The following is a 22,677-nucleotide window of genomic DNA, read 5'->3' on the forward strand; positions in this document are numbered from 1 at the left end:
GGATTTGTTAAAATGACTCTTGGATTCTTTAGAAATATACACCGAGTCCTCAATGATGTTCTCTGAAAGAGGTGAAGTTTAAAACTCTGGATATATTTATTAGTTTTTCACCAATTTCTGAACTTTGTGTCCCTGAAGGGTAAATTACATCACTCTTAGAATGGCTGGGTTTGGGGAAAGAGTCTAATCCATTGACATAAAAATAGCACAAAATTCTTCCCTTGATATAATATATTCTGCATTATCAAGGGCAATGATATACTCCAAAGGGAAGCATGGAAAAATTATTCTATGGAAAATCACAACCAGATGTGATCACAACCAGTGCCCATGTCCTGACTCAAACAGATGATATAAACAACAGGCCAATTTCCTTTCAAACTTTATTTAAATATAAACCAAATAAATAAACAAACCTGAGCAAAAATTTGTTCTGAGGCCAGAGAAATTTCTCAAAGGCTAGAAGACAGACATTGCATTCTGGAACCACAGAGTTGAGCCCTAGCACCACATGGTCTCCAAGCACTGCCGGCAGTAGCTCCCAAGTACCTGAGGGAACGAGGCCTCCCCAAAATTAATTAATTAATTAATTAATTAAAAAGCAAAGTTTCATTCTAACTTGGATTTTTCCAATCCCAGCACAGAACCAACATAACAAAAATGGGTTTCCTTACAGTGCTGTTCTCCAGTCATCTACACATTTCCTAGCAGTTGAGGTAAAGCAAAAAGACCACTCCAGGGATCAGCATAACCTTTTTCCTCCAAGACAGCATCATGCATGTTGAGAGGATGGAAGTCACACATCCTTCTCATGCAAAGGCTCTTTTTTCAGCTCATTATTGACTACTCCAGTCAACCCTTGATACTGAAATTCTTAGGCAGATCCTCAAATGAGGGAGACAATAACACTAAATTCCAGAATTCAGTGAGCTTGATAGAACAGCTGATACAACCAGCCTTTGGCTTCCACTCATAGACTGCCTCCAAACTCCCTAGAACTGTCCATGTACATCAAATATCTTGGTGGTGGTTGTCAAACCCCACATTGTTTCCTACAAGAAATTTAATACAGGAAACCTCAACTAAAATAGTAGTAGTGGGGACAGAGATAGTACAGTGGATAGAGTGCTTGCCTTTTACACAATCAACCCAGCATCCCATATGGTCCCTTAGGCCCAGAAGGAGTGATCCCTGAGTGAAAAGCCAGGAGTAAGCCCTGAGTATCGCCAGGTGTGGACTAAAAACCACAACCAAAAAAGAGAAGGGGGCATGGGGGGAAGTAAATAAATAAAGCAACATTGTAGCAGGAGAGATCAGCTGGTAAAAGCCCTCTCAGAGCTCTATCACTTCTCATCAATTATTCCCCCAAACAGGGAGAAAGGTCAGTTACAGACCCTCCTAAGGAGGTACTGTACTTTATACTTCCAAAGAGGAAATGCAACTTTATAGTACCAGCAAGAGAATTACTTCTTGCCAGTAATGAGCCAGGTTATTTCATACCATAGCCAATGCGAAGCTGTTATCTAAATTTTATCCAAAGAACTTTCCCTATGATACTACACTGTCATTGAAAAAAGATGAAATCTGTGCCTTTGGAAATGAGATGCTGGAACTTGAGGTGACGAAGTTTCATGTTGCTTCAAGTTAATTAAGAGATCAAAGTGAAAATTGAATAATTTCTCAGATGGGGAATGTAAATAAAGCAAATAAACTGGCAAAGATAAAAACTAATTGAGATAAAAAAAAACTAATTGAGCTAGACTTGGGGAAAATTATGATATGCTAGAAAGAAAGCCGGGTAGTGGGGCAGAGAAATGGGCATAGGTCTTTTTGGTATTGGGGACACTGGAACTCTGATGAGAGAAAAGATGAGCCTTATTTTCATACAGAGGCATTAAACTATGCCCCCCAAATTCTCCAGTATTATAAACCAAAGAAAATTCCATTTAAAAAGAGAAATTATTTTTTCTATCTTAACAATGATGTTCTCATATACCTAAGTATATGATGGAGTCCACAAATTCTATATTTATCAGAAGGAAACCCCCCAAAAAAAACATTATCACAAAAGCAGGTATGCAGTTTATAAGCAGACCAATATTTGAGAACCCTGGGGTACAAGGCAAAAAATCAAACTTGAAAACAGTCAGAAGTGTTCCAATCCACTCATTCCCTACCTCACATTTCTCAACCATCTTAGGGTTCCCCAGGAGCTAACAACCAAAGTCACATGAAGAAACCCCTCACAGTCACAGTGAGAGACGGTGGTACCTAAGAAAAACTCACATCCTCACCGGATATCCTCCATCTACTTCACCAGCCCTTCAAAGCATTACAAAGGTAACTGTGGGGTTTCAATTCACCTTATGGGATAAGGTAGCAAATTCCAGTTAGTGAGAACCACCAAGGGAAAACAATAAACTATTTAGAAGAGCACAGAGAATTTGCCCCAGCTGCCCCGGTCCCCAACGCTGTATTTGCCATTTATACCCGATGCTGTCATTTCCTGCCTGCAGTAAACTAATTACACACAGTGGGAATTCTGGAACTGCTGGTTCTAATGTTTACCTGCTGTTAACTTGTGGTGTGACCTCAAAGATATTTCTCTGGTGCCTTTATTTCCTCTGCTATAAAAGCACGATAAGGGAATGACATGCTTGACAAAGTGTCCTAATAGAATAGCATAGTCATAAGAGATGCTCCCCCGGGAATGGTAATTAACGTGTCTCTTTTACTAAGCCTTTAAAGATAACTGATGACATGTTGTGAAAAGCAAAGGATCTTAAGTGATATTTCCTCTTTTGCTAAAGCAGGTTTCAGTGGCAAAAGCTACCTACAAAATTGTTGACAAAACTCAGTATCAAATGTGCTTCTTTATTGATTTTATCACTCAGTTTCAGTAATGACATATATTTCCCTGTAACCATCCTTTCTAACCAAAGTCCATGACTTTGTACATAGAAAAGATTCTTGGGGTTGGAGTGGGGGTGGACCACCTTAAATTAGATTTCTATAACCTTAACATTCAGCACTGAAACTTAGTTAATTAGTAATATTGGGTTCTACTACTTTACCAATGAAATACTTTGCAATCACTGAAAAACAGGTTTTAGAAGACTCATTAGTAACAGTCTGGGCATGTGAAAAACTTGGTTATAAAACATTCTCAGTCAGTACAAGACAAATCAATATGATCTGGATTTTTAAATATATCTGAGTATAGAAACATATTCAATAATGTGCAGCTATCCTATTTTATACCTATTAGCATCCGGACCATTCTATTTTTGAGTGAGTCATGTGTCAGTTGTGCTACATTAATCATTTATGCCTCACAAACATAATACAAATTTTCCCAGTTTATTTTCTCTCCAATTGTATTAAAGTTTTAATTTAAATACACTCAGATATGTTCATTTATTTTTTTCTCACTGGTTGCTTCTCTTGTTTTAAAGCCAAAAAAAAAAGTCATTCCTACAGATATAATAAATGCATTTTCTGCAAATTTTTCTATAATTTGATTTGCAATGTTTAATTCTTTAGAGTTCATTTTTAGAGTACAGCATGTTCAGTAGGGTCCAAATTAATATGTTTAATGTATCCCAGCATTTATTAAATAATCTATTAAGTAATTCTTCCTTATTTTTAAAACTTCAGCATATATAAATAGTAGATGACTAGAAAGTTATTGTAATTCACTTTTCCTTGCTACAAAATACCAGAACCTCAAAGTTGAAACCCAAACATATGGAATCATTTGAGAAGAAATCCTAGCAAATGATAACCACATCAAATCATAGAGTCATTTCATCTTCAGTGGAACATCAGCTAGCTAAGCAATGATTCCTGTTTTTAAATCAATTCTTCCTATTTAGAAGGCTTTGAGAATGTAATTGCAGGGTATATAAGTATATGGTAGCTGAGTCACCAGCCACTGTTTGATTCTGTTTATCATATGGGGAGGGGTTACTTCTTGGGTGGCAATGTTATCCTAACCCTGACACACCTGAAAATAATACACTTGGCCCGAAAAAAATTAAAAACCCAAAAGTAAAGGAGTTAAATAATTCATTATTTAGTTTGGTCCAGATGTAGAACCTTCCCTTTCATTCCACTGATTTTTCTTCAAGATTCATTAGAAATGTACCAGCACTATATGAACTATATAAATTTGCACTTGTTTTCCATTTCTGAAGTTTGCACTTTGCTATTTTCATTGAGATGGGAGCTCCTGGGAAACCAAGACTGTGTTTACTGTGTTCATTGGGAAAGGAAGGACTGGCTTCCTCTCCTTATAGCCTCTTCTGCTGGCTCGTACCCACAGTGGACACTCAGAAAAGGCTGCTAGGGGACCAAGTGTTTTAGCATTTTTGCCAGAAGTGATACTTAATGGGAGCATAAAAGAACATATATCACTGGAAGTGGAAATCTTCATTTGAATTCTCATCTCCTCTACTGTGTAATCCAGACAAAATTTTGCCATCAATTCACACCCTGAAGCATAAGACATGATGATCTTTCTTTTCATTTGCATAGCTACGAATCGTCATTATCCAGTCCTATTTTTTGACTCAAAACAGAATTGCACCATTAGGATTTCAGCGTGTCTATTCTTGCAGTGACTGTTTTGAATTGCGCCTTTTAGAAGTAACCACTTTCAGGATTTAAAAAAAAAAACAAAAATCAACAAAACATGTAACTTCTTTTTTTTTTCTTTTCGGATCACACCCAGCGATGCACAGGGGTCACTCCTGGCACTGCACTCAGGAATCATTCCTGGGGCGGTGTTCAGGGAACCTTACGGGATGCTGGAAATAGAACCCGGGTTGGCCGCAAGCAAGGCAAATGCCCTACCCACTGTGCTATCACTCCAGCCCCAATAAAACATGTAACTTCTAAGGTACACCGTTTGCTGGTTTCAGGAACCTGAGCATCTGTGGGCTCCTTTTCCTGCTGCTGTTCCACGGAGAGAGGAAACACTGGAGGCTGCTCTGGAGCAGAGCATCTGATGGAATCCTCAGTCTCATGATTTGTTTGCAGCCCCCTGTGTCAATATTGAAGTAGAGAGTACAGGAAGAGCAGGACTGCCATATGCCGAGCATCTTACACATGCCAGTCACACTGCCAGGTATTTTACAATACTGCTAAATGTTATATCCAGGGCTGTTTCTATCACCAAGAAAATTTTAAAAACTGCTCAGTATTAGGTTTAATTTTTTCCCATGGTGGGTCATCAGGAGCACTGCTCAGCAAGTCCAAATGTCCCTCCCAGAGATTCTTAAGCGATCAGCACCAGCAGTACAGTGCGAGGGCAAGGATGTGACGTTCCTTGGGTCTTGCAGTGCTGGGGATTGCCCAGGCCACACCGGTGGTGCCTGAGGGCCTCCGTGGCTACACCCAGCAGTGACGCTCTGAAGACTATATATGTGTCAGGGATCAGAACGAGGTTGGCTGCATGCAAAGCATATACAGGGGGTTCCCTGTATATTGTTCCCAGGCTCAAGAGTAACTATTAAGTATACTTTTAGGGATCTCACTTCATTTTAAAATCTAATAAATGTTTAGCATATTAGAAAATCTCATTTCAGAACATATATTTTTATAAGATAGACATGGAACCTGCAAGACCTATCCTCTCTGTCCTGCTTCCTCTTCTCTGTTGAAGAGGCTGTTGGCATCTGCTTGCTCCAGGAACACAAAGAGCTTCAAACCATTCATTTAGAGTCTTGATGAAGAAGTCTGACCATCTCGTAGGTGGGCGGCCACTCAGTCTTTTATTTTTTTTTTTTTGCTTTTTGGGTCACACCAGGTGATGCACAGGGGTTACTCCCCTGGAGGTGCTCAGGGGACCATATGGGATGCTGGGATTTGAACCCGTGTCAGCTGCGTGCAAGGCAAACGCCCTCCCCGCTGTGCTTTCACTCCAGCCTCCCATGTGGTCTTTTGATGTCCCGTGGAATCCAGTCGATAACCGCTCTAGTCCAGCAGTTGTCTCTAAATCGCATTATGTGTCCAGCCCATCTGATTTTCGATGCCTTGGCAAACAAGACAGTGTCCCTGATTCTTGATCATCGACAGAGGTCAGGACTCCAGATTCCTTCTTTCACTTAAGTGAAATGTAATACTCCAAGCATAACTCTTTCAATTCCTCTTTGGGATACCCGAATAGCATTCTCATCCTATTTTTATAGGGCCCAAGTCTCTGAGGTGTATGCTATTGCAGGAAGAATGGTGGAGTCAAAAAGAAGTGCCTGGAGCCAGAGGTTCTTCATCCTCTAAACAACTTCTTCGACGCTCTTGAAGGTGTTCCATGCCGCTCTCTTCTTCCTGTGCATCTCAGGTGCCAGGTCATTTGTCATGTTGAGTTCTCGACCTAGGTACACATAACTGCTGCATTCAGAGATGTTCGTTCCATTGAGGGCAAATGGAACATCAGAAACTAGTCCATTTCTCATGAACATTGTCTTCGTGAGATTCAGCTGCAGTCTGACCTTTCTACACTCATGGGCAAAGTCGACCAGCATTTGTGCTGCTTGGCTGTTACTTGGTGTTATGAGAACGATGTCATCAGCGAAGCGGAGGTGGTGTAATTGCCAACCGTCTATCTTCACTCCCATTCCTTCCCATTCTAGTCGTCGCATGATGTTCTCGAGGGTGGCACTGAAGAGTTTCAGTGAAATGGTGTCACTGCCGAAATCCTCTCTTTTCGTCGATTATCACTTCTTTGTAGAATGGTGAGATCCTGGTGATGAATCCATAATCCAGCTCACAAGGATCCCGATGTACTGACTTTAAACGCCCTGTTTGGCTAGAGCTTCGATGACCACTTCAGTCTCCACAGACTCAAAGGCCTTCTTTAAATCTATGAACATTAGACAGAGCAGCATCTTGAACTCTCACAAAACCTCAATGAGCTTGGTCACCGTGTGGATATGATCTATCGTGCTGAATCCTTTTCAGAACCTGGCTTGCTCGAATGGTTGTCCTTCATCTAGTATTCTGTCAATCCTGTTCAGGATGACTTGAGTGAATAACTTGTAGATGATGGACAACAGGCAGATTGGGCAGTAGTTGCCGATGTCGTGGATGTCTCTCTTCTTGTACAACAGGACAGTCCTACTGGTTTTCCATTGCGACAGAACCTTGCATTCAGACAGGTAGCATTGAAGAGCCGAGCCAGTGTATTGATGAGTACTGGCAGCAGATTCTTCAGGTGTTCAGGTCTGACCTTGTCTGGACTGGGTGCTGTATGCTTCTTTATGGACGAAATGCCGTCTCGTATTTAGGAAGGGAGAACACTGGGAAAGACATATCCATCCTGTGGAATTTGGCATGTGGGCAGGTGGACGTGGTTATCAAAGAGATCTGAGTAGAAGTCGTGGATAATCTTTTCCATTGCCCTTCTAGAAGATGTGATAGATCCATCAGGACATCAGAGGGCAGTCATCTTGGTCTTATAGTTGGCGAAGGACAGGTGGATGTTGCAAATACTTTTCCCGGTTTCTGCCGCATTGGCCAACACTGCTGCTCTTCTCTCTTTGAGGTCTTCCTTTATTGCTTGCTTCTCTGCACAGCTTTGCAAGCTCTGATGTTAGCTTGTGATTGCCTGAGGCTCACACCAGACCACCTTGGCAAATGAGTTCGAGAGTTTCTGAAGACAGGCAACTTTGTGGCTTTCTCTCTCTCTGCATTCCTTGCACAATCATGGAGGTGCTGAACCAGTTGGTCATATTCCTCATCGTTCTTGTCAATGATGGCATCTTCCCATATTGCTGCAGTAGTGCCAAAGAGCTCCCAGTTGGTGGTCGTTCTGGGAGATCTCTTCTTAAACTTTGCAGCCCTTTCTCCCCACTCTGTGAAGTACAATTTCGCATGAAATCCCATTTGGAATTTTAGGACAACAGCGATATCAGGCAGGCAAAACCATCAACTGAATATGATGTGGTCAATTTCATTGTGGAACTGATGACCGGGAGACTCCCATGTTCAGCGTTTAGATTCAACCTTCTAGAACTGCGAGTTACCATGGATGGTCTTGGTCAACATGATGAACTCAGACAGTCTCTCACCCTGTTCGTTCCATTCTAGGCCATGGGTCCCAATGGTTCATCATGTTGACTAAAACAACATTTTAGTAATCTCTTATATAGGGTTTACTCTCTCCATGATGAGATACAACAATCTTCACTAACTTTCTTCTAAGGGAACATGTTTTTATCATTCTTTTAGCAAATTATTTATAACAAGCAACATAAAATAAATTATTGATGGTCTGCTATGGGTGCAGGCTTAAGATGTGACTGGGAAAATTGGAGATATAGGTATTGAGAAGGTGCAATCGTGGTGGGATTGGTGCTAGCATATTGAATGCCTGTTAACAACTCATCATGAACAACTTTGTAAAATAGCTAAACATTTTTTAAGTGTAAAAAATAGTAGTAAAGCCCATAGCAGCAGCTCAGGTGGGCCAAAACCCATGCTCTAGACCAGTGATCCCCCAAATAAGATTAGTACCTCCCGGGTCAGAAAGGAGGTGTGTGTGTTGTGAGAAGGGATGCAGTGGAGGTGCTGGATTGTCTGTGGCTCAGAAGTGATCTTGTATGAAATTACAAGATGCTAGATTTTGAGGGGGGTGGAGGGCACTCAGTGATTTTATTTTTTCTGAAAAGAGGGAGGCAGGCCAAGTAAGTTTGGGAAGCACTGCTCCAGCAGGCAGCCAGGCACACTTGAGCAAGAGGACAGAGCATCCCTACAGAAACACTTCTGCTCTTCTTAATTGCCCCATGACAGTGCCCTTCCCCATTTCCTCCTGAGTTCTGAGTCAAATCTACACCAATACATAATACCCCACCACCAACACCACCAAAAATTCAGATACCCCTAAATATGCTGCAAAGCAAGAGAAATAATGCATATGCTGGTATGAAGATGCATGGCAGGATGCATGCAGGGCACTGGTGACTGAGGCGGGTTCGGGGACTGCAGGGTGGTCCCCCAGCCCCATCAGGGATGCCTTGCACAGGCAAGGGAGCTGCCACTGCACAGATTCCATTGCAGCCCTTGCAACCTGACACTATGGGCCCCAAACCTTTACCCCTCTGTGCTCTTGCCTGCCACTCAAGTGGCTGGAAGCTCCTCTGAGCAATGGGTGTCTCTGTAATCCCCACCCGCTGGAAATAAAGGGACCAAAGAGATAGTATAGAGGAGAGGGCACAGTGCAGAGGGTAGCCTGGAGACTTACCCCTTGGCATGAAACTGAGCTGGCTGGAGGGAGTTGTGCTTTGGTGGTTTGGAGACTCACACCCAGCAGTTCTCCAGACTTACTTGGGCCTGGCACTCAGGGATCGCTCCTCGCTAGGAACCAGGGCCCCTGCCAAGGAACCAGGGGCCCTGCCAGAGATGAGACCTGGGTTGGCTGTGTGCAAGGGAAGCGCCTTAGCCACAGTGTGCTCTCTCTCTCTCTCTCTCTCTCTCTCTCTCTCTCTCTCTCTCTCTCTCTCTCTCTCTCTCTCTCTGTCTCTCTCTCTGTCTCTCTCTCTGTCTCTCTCTCTCCATGGAAACTCTGCTTTTGAGAAGTCTCACAGGTTTTCTCTGCTGGGGAGAAGCAGCCCAGAGTGCTGGCCGTACCACAGACCCCCCACAGAGCAGACATGAACCCACACTGCCTGCCCACTAGGGCTCTAGCTTGGTGCAGTCAAACCCCTTCTCAATCAGACAAGCCCTCAACTTAACAATTGCCTAACAATGTTCATTAATAATTGTTCTCAGTCACTGCATTTCCAAGTATTTTACGCAGCATTATTATGCTAATAAAAGATAAGCAGTCTAGAACTGCTCAGGGAAAAAAGATAACAAATCCTTTTCCCCAAATGATAATGCTTATTATGGACCCGTTTTTGTGTAAGCACTTTAGGTGACTTTATTTCCCTCCTACAAAAACCCTAGAAAGACAGATACAATTTTATCCCAATTAGAGAAGGGACCATTATGACAATCATGGTTGGAAGAGATTGCTTGGGAGGGGGGATACACGCAAAGGGCAAAGGACAAACTATTATGGCCTCTCAGTATTTATATTGCAAACCAAAATGCCCAAAAGTAGAGAAGGAGAGAAAGACAGACAGACAGACAGACAGACAGACAGAGAAGAGAGAGAGAGAGAGAGAGAGAGAGAGAGAGAGAGAGAGAGAAGAAAAGTGCCTGCCATAAAAGCAGGGGGGGTAGAGGTAGGGATGGCCAGAGGGAAAATAGGGATATTGGTGGTGGGAAATGTACACAGTGAAAGGCTGGGTGTTGGAATATTATATGACGGAAACTCAATCATGAAAGCTTTGTAACTGAATCTCATGATGATTCCATAAAAATAAACAAATAAAACTAAATAAAAACAATTTTATCCCTACTTTTTTTGAGGGGGCAGAGGGTTATTGACCCACACCCAGAAGTAATCAGGGATCACTCCTCGAAGTGCTCAGGGGACCATATGTGGTGCCAAGGATTGAACTGGAGTCAGCCACAGGCAAGGCAAGTGCTTCGCCTCCTGTACTCTGGCCCTTGCGTTTTCATCTTTAAATACCAAATCTTCACTTCTAACAAACATTAATTAAACTGTGCAACATGCCTGGGTCTCTCGCAATATATTCTTCAATTAAAACTGCTCTTTCATGCCAGTTGCCTCTGCCAAACCTTTCCATGCAGGCTTCTGTGCTCAGCAGAGAGAGCATCTTGGGAGAGATAACAAAAGGCAAAAACACGGAGGCCGAACTGCTGATCACTTGCTCCTGCCAACACGGAAGCCCTTGACCTGTGTGCCCAGAAGTGATGGAGGGACGCTTGGAGAACAGGAAGACAGGCTCTCCGAGAGTGAAGAAAGAGGTTTCCAAGGCAGGAAACAGGTTGGGGATGTCCTGATATGAAGGGAAAGGCGTTTCTCACACAAACTACCAAGAAACTCATGCGCAAAGCCTGGTTCTCAGAATCCCAACATGCCAACTGGGCTCAGAGACTTAACAGCACTGTACAGAGCTAAGGACCACAAGAGGGAGGCCACAATGACCCTGAAAAATCAGCATGCTCACAGGAACAGACATGGAGCTCATGGCAGAGCACATGTTTCATATGTGTGAGACCTGAGTTTAATCCCTAACTCTCAGAAAAAAATAACCAGATGGCTCCCCAGCCAGAAAACAGCAGGGCCTCATCTTCAAGTGAGGGGGAAATTCTTGACAACATAGTGGAACAGTTTGTGGCAGAGGGTCTAAGGTGGAAATTCTATCCACAGATACACCCGTTTTTTTCAACAGTTTCATACCCACTCACAAGCAGTGCTGAATGTTGAAGTCATAAGTCACGGCTCACCTGGACAGGATGGCAGGGAGAGCATCCTGGATCCCTCAGAACTTGTCAGATGCTGTCTGGACTAGCTTTCAGAGGTGAAGGAAGCTGGAAAGTGAGAACAAGAAGGACAGACCACTTTGCAGCTTTCAAACTCTTTCCAGGGACTACCTCTGCTACAGCAACAGCTGGCAGAAGCATCAACACAGGAGGATAAACTGAGGCACCTCCCTGAGGGCATTAGGACCAGGAACCCCAATAGCCAGTTAAGCTAGGGGTAATCACTGAGTACAGAAGTGGGAGTAAACCCTGAGCACCACTGGATGTGCCCATCTGCCCTCCCCACCCAATTAAAAGTAACTTAATGGAGCTGGGAAGACAGTTTAATGGACTGAGCGCATATTTTGTATACAGGAAACCTGGATTTGAGTCTTCCAAGTACCACTTAGAGCGAGACACCCCCCCAACACACACACACACACACACACACACACACAGAGAGAGAGAGAGAGAGAGAGAGAGAGAGAGAGAGAGATAAGTCACAAATAGAAATCCTCAGCATTACCAGGTATCAAAAAAAAAAGTTCAAAAAGAAGTGACTGTATAATTCAATAGAAAAAGCACAGCTATAATCACCAGTTCATTCCCTTTCCCCCCATCCCAGATGAATCCCAATACAATGGAGTCCTCAGAGGCTTTCAATGACCTGAACCTTCTCAGGATCCATGCCGCCCCCTCCCCCAGCCCCGCCCCCAGCTCAGTTCTTTCCATCCCATCTGTTGCATCGCATATTATAGCACCAAGTCAAATGACTTTAAGGCAATGATCCTTCATGGGCTTTCTCGGGGGGAGGGGGCTCATTCACACACAGCATTTGTATTTGTTTTTAAAATGCTATTTGTGAGGGTTCGGTGCTGGTGCTGCCCAGCAGGTCAAGCTGCACCTGCGGAGCAAGTGCATCAGCAGCCTGATGGTGCCTTCAGGCTTCCTGATACCCCCAAATTGCCACTGTGCCTCTGACCAGACCCCAACAACTTGGAATCAATTTTCCTGATAAACAGCCATAAGTTAGGTATGTGGAAGTCATGTCCACAAACTACCTCCAGCTCAGCTATACAAGTTCCTTTATCGGCCTTGCTTCAGAGACCCATAGATAAATCTCGAAAGAGCTCAAAAGCAGGCCATTTAAGTGCACTAATGGCCATGATTTAGAGACTCACAAATGAATTTCAGAGGAGAGCAGCTTGCCGCAGAGATATCTCCCCACCTGCACCAGGCTGACTTCACCTGGGCACCTCATAGGGGAAGGTGTGTCCCTCCACTTGCGCCAAATGAACCCCGGCAGCCACAAGCCTCCAGAACTCAATCGCCGCCAGCCTCACGGCCGACCTTCATAGGCTCGTCCCCAGCTCCCCATGCCTGAGAATGAATCCGCTAAAAAACCCAGATATGCAGAACCAGTGACTGAAAATTACAGGGATCATCGAGTTGGGGATGGGCCACCATTCCTGTCTCCTGGCAATCACACCCAATAACTGCCTCTGGGCACCGTTTAAGCACATTAATGACCATGATTCAGAGACTCACAAATGAATTTCAGAATAGAGCAGCATGCCACAGATATGCCTCCGGACCCCAAATATTTAAAAATTATAGAATTCCAGGAGCAAGAAACCACTTTTGTGACCACATGACAGCTCACACTGTTCATGGCAAGCAATACAAAATAAATTATTTAGAATATTCCTAAGGGGCAGGCTGGGGTGGTGGTGGGAAGATTCAAAGTAATGGTGGTGGGAGGGTGCAATGATGGTGGGATTGGTGTTGAAATGTTGAATGTGAACAATAATTGTGAACAACTTTATGAAAATTTTTTTAAAAATTTAAAGTAAATTTTTAAAGTAAATTTAAAGTAAATTTTTCATGCCTGCTTTAATAAGCTTATTCAGTGGCTGAATAAATATCAGTACTACTACATTTAAAAAAGTAAAATAAAATAAAATGCTAATTGTGCCACTTCTTAATTTCATTTTAGAAGTCTTTATGGAGAGAAGCCAACATTAGTCATGGGTACTAAAGGAAACTTTACAAACCACTTACATAGCACAAACAGAGTAGTTACCTTTTGATTTCCTTTTTGATTAAATTAGCTGCTGGATCATACACTGTAAACAGCATGAACCATAAAGAAGTTCTGCATCCTTATCTCATCCCTCACATAGTCAAAAAGGAAAAAAATGCATTGCAATAAAAAAAAAGAAAAAAGGAAATGATAACTTCACGTCTAAACATTAAGTAAACTTTAAAGGTTTATAGGGAGATTTCATATTCTTTTGTAGCCGTAGATCACAAGTTTCACATTCCATCTTACCAGCAGAATGATAAAGAGAAACCTGATGTTATTTTCATGTTATTATAATATATAATATATATTACATAACATATAATATGTGGTTATGCATAATATGTAATATATTACTGCTACATAATACAGTTAAAATAATCTTTTTAGATTGCACTCATCTATGGTATATAGAATAACAGAGTGGGAAACTAACACCCAAGAACTGTAGAAATAAGTACCAGGAGGTTGACTCCATGGCTTCGAGGCTGGCCTCACGTTCTGGGGAAAGGGCAACTCAGAGAAGGGATCACCAACTATAATGTAGTCGAAGGCCATGCGGGGGAAGGGAGTTGCGGGCTGAATGAGGGCTAGAGACTGAGCACAGTGGCCACTCAACACCTTTATTGCGGGCCGGGCGTAGAAGCTAAATAGAGAGAGAGAACAGAAGGGAATGCCCTGCCACAGTGGCAGGGTGGGGTGGGGGGGGGGGGGAGATGGGATTGGGGAGGGTGGGAGGGACGCTGGGTTTACGGGTGGTGGAGAATGGTCACTGGTGAAGGGATGGGTTCCCGAACTTTGTATGAGGGAAGTATAAGCACAAAAGTGTATAAATCTGTAACTGTACCCTCACGGTGATTCTCTAATTAAAAATAAATTAATTAAATTTAAAAAAATAAAAATAAAATAATCTTTTTAAATAGCAAACTTAAAATGGAAACATACTTATTATATACTTATAAACTGACTTACAAAAAAATAAAGACTGAACTTTTTAAAAGTGTGTACCTATTTAATGGCTTTCCTTAATCCACTTTCATTTCATAGAAAGCTAACTTTATAGTGAGCACACTGAAATAACTTGTATGCATCCTGGTGGATCCCATAAATTTGCAATTCAAAAGCAATGGTAAATTCCCTTTACTAAGAAAGCTGACTGGGGGCTGGAGTGATAGCACAGCAGGGAGAGCGTTTGCCTTGCACAAGGCCAACCCAGGTTTGATTCCTATCCCATATGGTCCCCTGAGCACAGCCAGGGGTAATTCCTGAGTGCAGAGCCAGGAGTGACCCCTGAGCATCGCTGGTTGTGACCCAAAAAAGCAAAAAACACACACACACACACAAAAAAAAAAAACAACAAAGAAAGCTGACTGTCCAATCCAAAAAGCCACAAAAACCCACAAGCCACAAGCCGAGTGGGTAACTTGGATGTGGAGTCAGATAACATCAATGTCCTTGTCAATTCCACATCATAAACACCAATCAGAAAAGACAATGTTGAGTAATCTTCATAGGCCAGGTGAAGCAGGAATCCTAGACTGGGCGCTCTGAAGATGAACATGGAGGATGGTGTATAACCTCAGCTAGACACAACAAATGGAGTCAGGAAGAAAATTGCTCATGGATTATTTCCCTATGGAAAGTGGAAAGAGTGTGTGTGTGTGTGTGTGTGTGTGTGTGTGTGTGTGTGTGTGTGAGAGAGAGAGAGAGAGAGAGAGAGAGAGAGAGAGAGGGAGGGAGGAAGGGAGAGGGAGAGAGAGGGGGAAGAGAGACAGAAAAAGAGAGGGAGAGAAATAAAACATTCAGAGAAAGAAGAGATGCTAAAGAGGGTGAAAGCAAACAGGTATTGCTGAGAAAAATTTTGATGTTTCTCACATAAAAAACATGGGAGGTCCAAAAAAAGGGGGGGCTGGAGTGATAGTACAGCGGGTAGGGCATTTGCCTTGCATGCGGCTGACCCAGGTTCCATTCGCAGCATCCCATGTGGTCCCCTGAGCATGGCCAGGGGTAATTCCTGAGTGCAGACCCAGTAATAACCCTTGTGCATCACCGGGTGTAAGCCAAAAAGCAAAAAAAAAAAAAAAAAAAAAAAAGGAGGTCAGATTAAAGCATTTTTTTTTTTAGCAAAAAGACTGTCTTTAGTTCTAAGTTATCCTTAAGTGGTAAAGCACATGTCTTCCATATTTCATGTCCTAAATTAGATCCCCAGCACCCCATGGCCCCCCAGAACACTACTGTGTGGTCCTGGGTCCTGAGCACTGCTGGGAGTGAGCCAAATCTAAAAAAGTAAAGAAAATGCTTTACTCCGTGAGGGCTCCATTAGCAAATGAACACAGAAGAGCAGCAAAGGCAAAACCCACATCTATCACTGATCTTCTGGCTGGTCACCCCGTGCTAAGAATCACTGGCTACAGCACTAAACTTGTTTCCGTTGTCTCTTCTTAAGCATTTATCTGGGGTATCAGGCCTAATTTTCAATTCAGCTTTGTGATACCAGCCTGGTGCCTGAAGCATATGACAAGGTAACCCAAATTGTTGAACAGCAGGATGAAAAGACTAGTAGGAAAATTTTATTTTAAAATAATGATTATATCTAATGAGAAATTAAATTCCCAAACATCTAGACAGCAGCTCACCCTTCAACTAAAACTAAAGGTACTTCCTGGGGCTGGCGCGATAGCACATCGGGTAGGGCGTTTGCCTTGCACGCGGCCGACCCAGGTTCAAATCCCAGCATCCCATATGGTCCCCTGAGCACCGCCAGGAGTAATTCCTGAGTGCAGAGCCAGGAGTAACCCCTGTGCATCGCCAGGTGTGACCCAAAAAGCCAAAAAAAAAAAAAAGGTACTTCCTTTAGTACCCAGAGGCCAGCCTCCCAATTCAAAGGACAAGGGATTTTCTTTTCTTTTTTTGGAAATTATTTACTTATTTTTATTAGAGGCAGCGTGATGCATAATACTGTTCACGATAGGGTCTCGTGCATGTAATATTCCACACACCTTTCATCAGTGTCCACATCCCTCCACCACTGTCTCAGTGTCCCACCAATCCCCTCTCCCCCTGCTCCCCCATTTCTAGGAAAATCAATCCCATGGACCAGTACTAAGGGCCTACTGCTGCTCACCATTTCTTATTCCCTTGCTCTTTTTCTTTACACCCCACATGAGAGAGATCACTCTGTGTCTGTCTCTCTCCTCCTACTTTACTCACATGATACCCCTAGTTCCATCCACATAGAAGCAAACTGCAGGATTGTCTTCTCTTGTAGCTGTATAATATTCCATTGTGTACTTATATGATTATTTCAAAAATAAATTTTATTTTCTTATTGTTCCTGTCCTGGAAGAATCCAGTCATTAGCTAAAGTATTATCCATCACTGGTATTCTTAGCATATAAACCAGTTATTTGAAAAGTAGCTATGCATAATACTGACTGTCTCTTAAATCAGGAATATCAGATAGGTACAACACAAAGATACCTGTTCCTACTACTTCCACTCAACATTGTACTGTCACCTCTGGTCCAGGCATTTGACAAGAAGTAAAAATAAAGGCATCCCGGTGGATGTGGAACAAGCGGGAACCAGAGACAGCTTTAGGAATTGGGGTTCCAGCAAGTGCTTGCACCCATGTATGGAGACTGTGAACTAAGCTTTTGCCCCACGCCGGCTAACGGAGGAAATAACCTTCCTTCTTGGTCTCTCTCCCCTCCGGGAGAAGGCGTGGTGTCCGACATTTTGTGGGTCCGTTGAGAAGGTATGAACTTTGGCGTGGAAAAAAAAAAAAATGTGTGCTTTGAACTTGAAACAGCCGCGGGATACAGGGCCAGCCCCAGTCGGGGCCGCGCGGCCGCTACCGCGGCCGCGCGACATTTTATCTCTTCATTCACATCAATGGAAAACTTATTATCAAATATTTCCCTATTAATAGAGCTGTATTCTTAGGGGATAAATTCCAACAAGAATAGTGAGTCTGTTTTGAAACTCTAAGAACAATAGTGAGTTATGTGTTGAAATCTGGAATGTAATCAAGGTAAGAGAAAAGGAAGTGAAATTATCACTCACCTCTGGGGTGGTTTGGGGGGTGAGGGGTGGTCTGTATACTGTTTTTTCTTTTGTTTGTTTGTCTGTTTTGTTTTTGCTTTTGTTTTTGTTTATATTGGTGGTGGAATATGGGCACTGGTTAAGGGATGGGTGTTTGAGCATTGTGTAACTGAGATATAAGCCTGAGAAGTTTGTAACTTTCCACTTGGTGATTCAATAAAATAAAAAAAAAAATAAAAAAATAAATAAAAATAAATAAAATAAAGGCATCCATCTGTTTTGAAAGAAAAAAATAATCTCCATTTGATCTTATATAAAATCTCAATAAATTCACCAGTAATTTATGAGAACTAATGAGTAAGTGTTGCAAGTCTTCATGGTACAATATCAAAGCATAACTATCAATTGTACTTTTCTGTGCTATCAATAGAACAAAAATGGAAATAATTGCATTTTATCAAAAGTAAAATGCTCAGATTTAATAAAAGAACACTTAACACTGAGAATTATCAAATGCCTACAGAAAGGTATTAAAGAAACCTTAAATAAATGGAAAAACAGCCTATTTTATGACTGAAAGATATATTGTTATGTATATAGATAGAAAAAGATATAGATTGCTGTTTAGATAACAATAGCCCACAAATTTAATGTAATCTCTATCAAAATCCAAGCTTAATTTTTGGCAGAAATTTGAAGATTCACATGGAAATATAAGGAACTCAGAAGAATGGAAAATAATCTTTAGAAATATTGAAAGTTTCACATTTTCCAATTTCAAAATTACTGCAAGAGGACAATAATCAAGGCTATGAGCATAAGGATAATCTCTTAGATCAAAGAAACAGTAGGTGGAAATGAAAGTCCACTAATCTATACATTAAAGTTATAAACATTAACATTACTAAAACCAGGCCTACCTAAACTACATTAAAATTAAAATATCCCCCCCAAATATCAAAGGATTTGAACAGACATTTCTCCAAAGATGACACAAAGATGGCCCAGGACTGCATGAAAGATTCTCAGTATCACTAATCAGAAGGGATATTCATGGATGTCCACAGAATCATGATTCTTAAAATCCAAAAAATATAAATGACTTAAGTCACCACCAAAAGTTAAAAGGTTAAGCAGAATATGGTATCCCTTCAGAATGTGTGTTTCCATCATGAAAAGGAAATATGTATTGGTTGATATTATAATCTAGAAATTATAATGAAGCTTGGCTCTCAAAAATATGTTAAGGGTCTAAGACTGAACACAGAAAGCTGTCCACTAAATGATTCCCTGTACAGGAACCTTCAGAACAGGCAAATCCATAGAAATAAAAAGGTAGATTTGTGACTTCTGGAGGCTGTCAGGCTGAAAGAATGGGAAATGACAGTTAATGAGTGCAATTGTCTGAGGAGGTGCGACAATGCCTAGGAAATAAGTGATGATGCACAAACCACTGACCTGTGAGCTTTACAAGGGTGAATTTTATACCATGTGCCTGTATCTGTGGGAAATGTTCCCCTAACAATAACCCCAAGGTTGGGATAGTCCCCTGAGCAAAACAGTTTAGGCTTTTTAGAACTTAATTAGGCAAGTAAAAATACATCAAGAAAGAATAGAATCAATCATAGGTCAAGCAAAAATGCACCAGGAAAGATTAGAATGAAACAGTTTCAGGTCTTCTAGAGATGTAGAGGGCAAAAAATAGGATAGGACACTATCATAAAAAGCCAGGAGTAACCCCTGTGCATCGTTGGGTGGGACCCAAAAAGAAAAAACTTAAAAAAAAAAGAATCACAGGGAAAGGTCCCCTAATCACCCCTTGGAATGTGCCCCTCCCCCCCAAAATAAAAGATTACATGTTGTTCTCCGGCTCCTGGCAGTGCAATCAAGGTTGTTTCTAATCCCATTGTCCAGATTCAGGGTTGCCTTCTGGAAGAAAGGATCTGTGGCTTTTGCTGTGGGTCAGAGAAGCCCCTAAAACAATTGTTTCAAATAACCATCCTGTTGCAATGGACACTTGCTCTAGAGGCCTTGCCAGTCTTTAGGTGATAAAAATAATTAGTCCTCACTTTCTGGAGAGTAACACGGACATAAACATCACTTAAATATATATATGCACATATATATACATATATAAACATATATATAATTTCTAAAAATGACTCTTGGGAAGTAACTGTGGGTGCTCTCAGAGAGTTAGTGACAAGAATGTGCATGATGGATTTGTTTGTAATAGCAAAGAGCTGAATTCCATGCTGAAAGTCTAAGATATATCATCATAATAAAATATTGTGCCAGCTATTAAAAATAATGTGGTGTGGGAATATTTAATCACATGGAAAGTGTTTATAAAGTTTAAGTTTTAAAGGGTTTTAGTCAGTGTTGTAAAAAGTAATTGGATTTTTAAAAATAAAATCAAATGTGTATATAATAAATGTGTATGCACATATATGCTCAGAAGAAATGAGTGTGATTATAATGTAGAGAGTGATGACTGCTATGTGGTGGGCCGTGTCTGGTGGGCGGTGTTCACAAATAATATCCACATTTCCTATGATGACTGTAACATCATGATAATAAGAAAGAAAGGATACTGATTTTAAAAAGATGAAGTCCTGTGACTTAAGATGAAAACTCTTTTTCCTCAGAACTTGAAATTTCATTAGCACTATAGTTGAGCACTTGGTGGGGAGCTCTTGGGGCCACACTCAGCAGTGCTCAGGGGTTACTCCTGGCTCTGCACTAAGGAATTGTTCCTGGCAGTGTTTGGGGGGCCATATGGGATGCCAGATCCAAGCTGGGTTGTCACTGGCAAAGCAAGCTCCCTACCTGCTGCACGATTGCTCCAGCCTCAGGTGGAGCATTTTGGCTTAGTTCCAGGCTTCCACAGGGCCAAGGCAAAAGGACAAATATTTTTCCTTCCAGAAAATGAACTACCATCCTGACACTGAGTCCCGAGACCTGGTGTGCCATTTCCTGCCCTGTGGATGACACCCTGGAGTTCTTTGGAAAGAGGCCGGGAGGCTGTGCCCGGCCCTCGGGTTCATTCAGGTGTTATGTGGGAGATCTCTAAGCAGTTTAGGGATCAGACCAGAGTCATCTGGAAGGGGCAGTGTGCCAGGCAAGGCCTTACCTCCTACAATGTCTCGCCAGACCCTCATATTTGTTCTAACTCTACTGATAGCTGCTTAACAACTATGGCTCCCACTTTGCTAAAGGACAAATAACACACAGACCCTAATTTTCTTACAATACACTTCCACCACTATTTCTATCACAGCAAAATTGCCCAAAATGAATGAGATGGTATTATCTTTTTTTGTATTTATCTGGGTTGGAGCAATAGCACAACGGTTAGGGCATTTGCCTTGCACGCAGCCAACCAGGGTTTGATTCCTCTGTCCCTCTCAGAGCCCAGCAAGCTACCAAGAGTATCTTGCCCACATGGAAGAGCCTGGCAAGCTACCCGTGGCGTATTCAATATGCCAAAAACAGTAACAAGTCTCACAATGGAGACGTTACTGATGCCCGGTAGAGCAAATCGATGAGCAATGGGATGACAGTGATACAGTGATACAGTGAGAGTATTTATCTACATACTAACTAACTTTTTACATTTTAATGCCATTGGCAGTCTCAAAATAGTGGGTTAATGCCATAGTTTCACTATGAAAGAGGAAAACCAGAAACTGTCTTCCAGATGAAGTGTATCATGAAGAGCAGTAGACGGAGCAGATATGTGAATACACTTTTCTTACTAGTGCATCTGCCTAAAAACCTTCTAAGAGAAAGAAGAAAAAAAATAGGTCACGAAGGTGAAGTAGCTATACAATGTGACAGAACTAAGAGTGGCGGGGTTAAAGCCCTCAGCCCTGGAAGGGCACCAGCAACTGAAGCTCGCGATAAGAAGGAACATCCATAACAATACATAAGCTATATTCCTTAGTCAGCACCTCTGAAGGTTCAGAAAAATGGGAGCAAAGGAATGCAATGCATTTGGTTGATGTCTATCCTTGATCTAGCCTAATTTAAACTAATTGTCTCTTCTAGCTTACCCACAGTGGCTCTCAGAGTCTGTGAATCCTGGTTACTCCGAGAGCAAAGCAGAGCTTCCCTAAACATTCAGAGTCTATCAAGATGATTCTTCTAGGGCCAAAGCAACAGTACGTCAGGAGCACATTGGGTAGGGTGCTTGCCTTGCACGCTGCCGACCCAAGTTCAATCCCTGGCATTTCATATGGTCCCCTGAGCCTGTCCAGGAATGATCCCTGAGTGATGAGCCAGGAGTGAGCCCTGAGCACTGTAGGGTGTGGCCCAAAAACAACAAATAACTCTTGTTCCACCCTCAAACATCTTCTGCTCCCCGGATCTGCTGCTTCCCTCTTGTTCCTGCCCATCTCCTTGAAGAGTACTTACTACCTCAAGACTCACTTGCAGTTACTCTGAATGCATGGGTGCCATAATCTGGGTAACAGTGTGCATCATCGCCAGCAACAGCCAGAGAGCCTCAAATACCAAGGTGACAGGTTTGTCTCTCCTGTCCAGTTAATTTGTGACTCTAATTGTATAAAGAGTTATCAAGCCTGTGCTTGTAACTAATATATAGATATCGTTGGTTGCATGGTAATTAGCAAAGCAAATGATACTAAAAATCCAGCTTCCTTGCTAGAATATCATTTTCTAAGATACAAATCAATAAATTAATTTTGTTTAGGTAATTATCACAGATAAAATAATGCAACAATCTTAACATCTCTGGAGTTCAGACTCATTTTTAAAAATTTATTTATTATAAATCACAGTGAGATACAGTTACTAAGTTGTTCATAATTGGATTTCAGTTATAATATGTTCCAACACCTGTCCCTTCACCAGTGTACATTTCCTACCACCAGTGTTCCCAGTTTCCCTCCACCCTCCCCATGGCAGGCCCCTCTCTCTCTCTTTCTCTCTCTCTCTCTCTCTCTCTCCTCTTTTTTCCTCTCTTTTCTACCATCTTCATCTCTTCGTCTCTCCCTCTCTTCATCTCTCCCTCTCCTTCCTTTGGGGCATTATGGCTTGCAATACAAATATTGAAAAGTTATCAGGTATATACCTTTACCTTTTTCCAATATTCAGTTCCTGTCCAAAGTGATCATGGAGTTCAGACTCTTATGATGCATATGCAGCTAATCAGG

At 42.0% G+C, this 22,677-nt stretch overlaps 1 protein-coding gene across 9 annotated transcripts in view; it reads right to left on the reverse strand.

Moving 5' to 3' along the window:
- LYPD6B (LY6/PLAUR domain containing 6B) overlaps positions 1-22,677 on the reverse strand; it is a 232,070-nt gene that overhangs the window by 193,527 nt on the left and 15,866 nt on the right. The window contains exon 2 of one of the 9 annotated variants that reach the window (XM_055142143.1): positions 11,359-11,442. The exons of 7 other annotated variants lie outside the window; for them this stretch is intronic. The gene's annotated coding sequence lies outside the window, so the exon portion shown is untranslated. Of the gene's footprint in view, positions 1-11,358; positions 11,443-22,677 lie in introns of those variants that run through there. One more of the 9 variants, XM_055142154.1, reaches the window with a different exon arrangement.

This window comes from Sorex araneus, chromosome 1 (assembly GCF_027595985.1).
Source record: "Sorex araneus isolate mSorAra2 chromosome 1, mSorAra2.pri, whole genome shotgun sequence".
Classification (NCBI taxonomy): domain Eukaryota; kingdom Metazoa; phylum Chordata; class Mammalia; order Eulipotyphla; family Soricidae; genus Sorex; species Sorex araneus.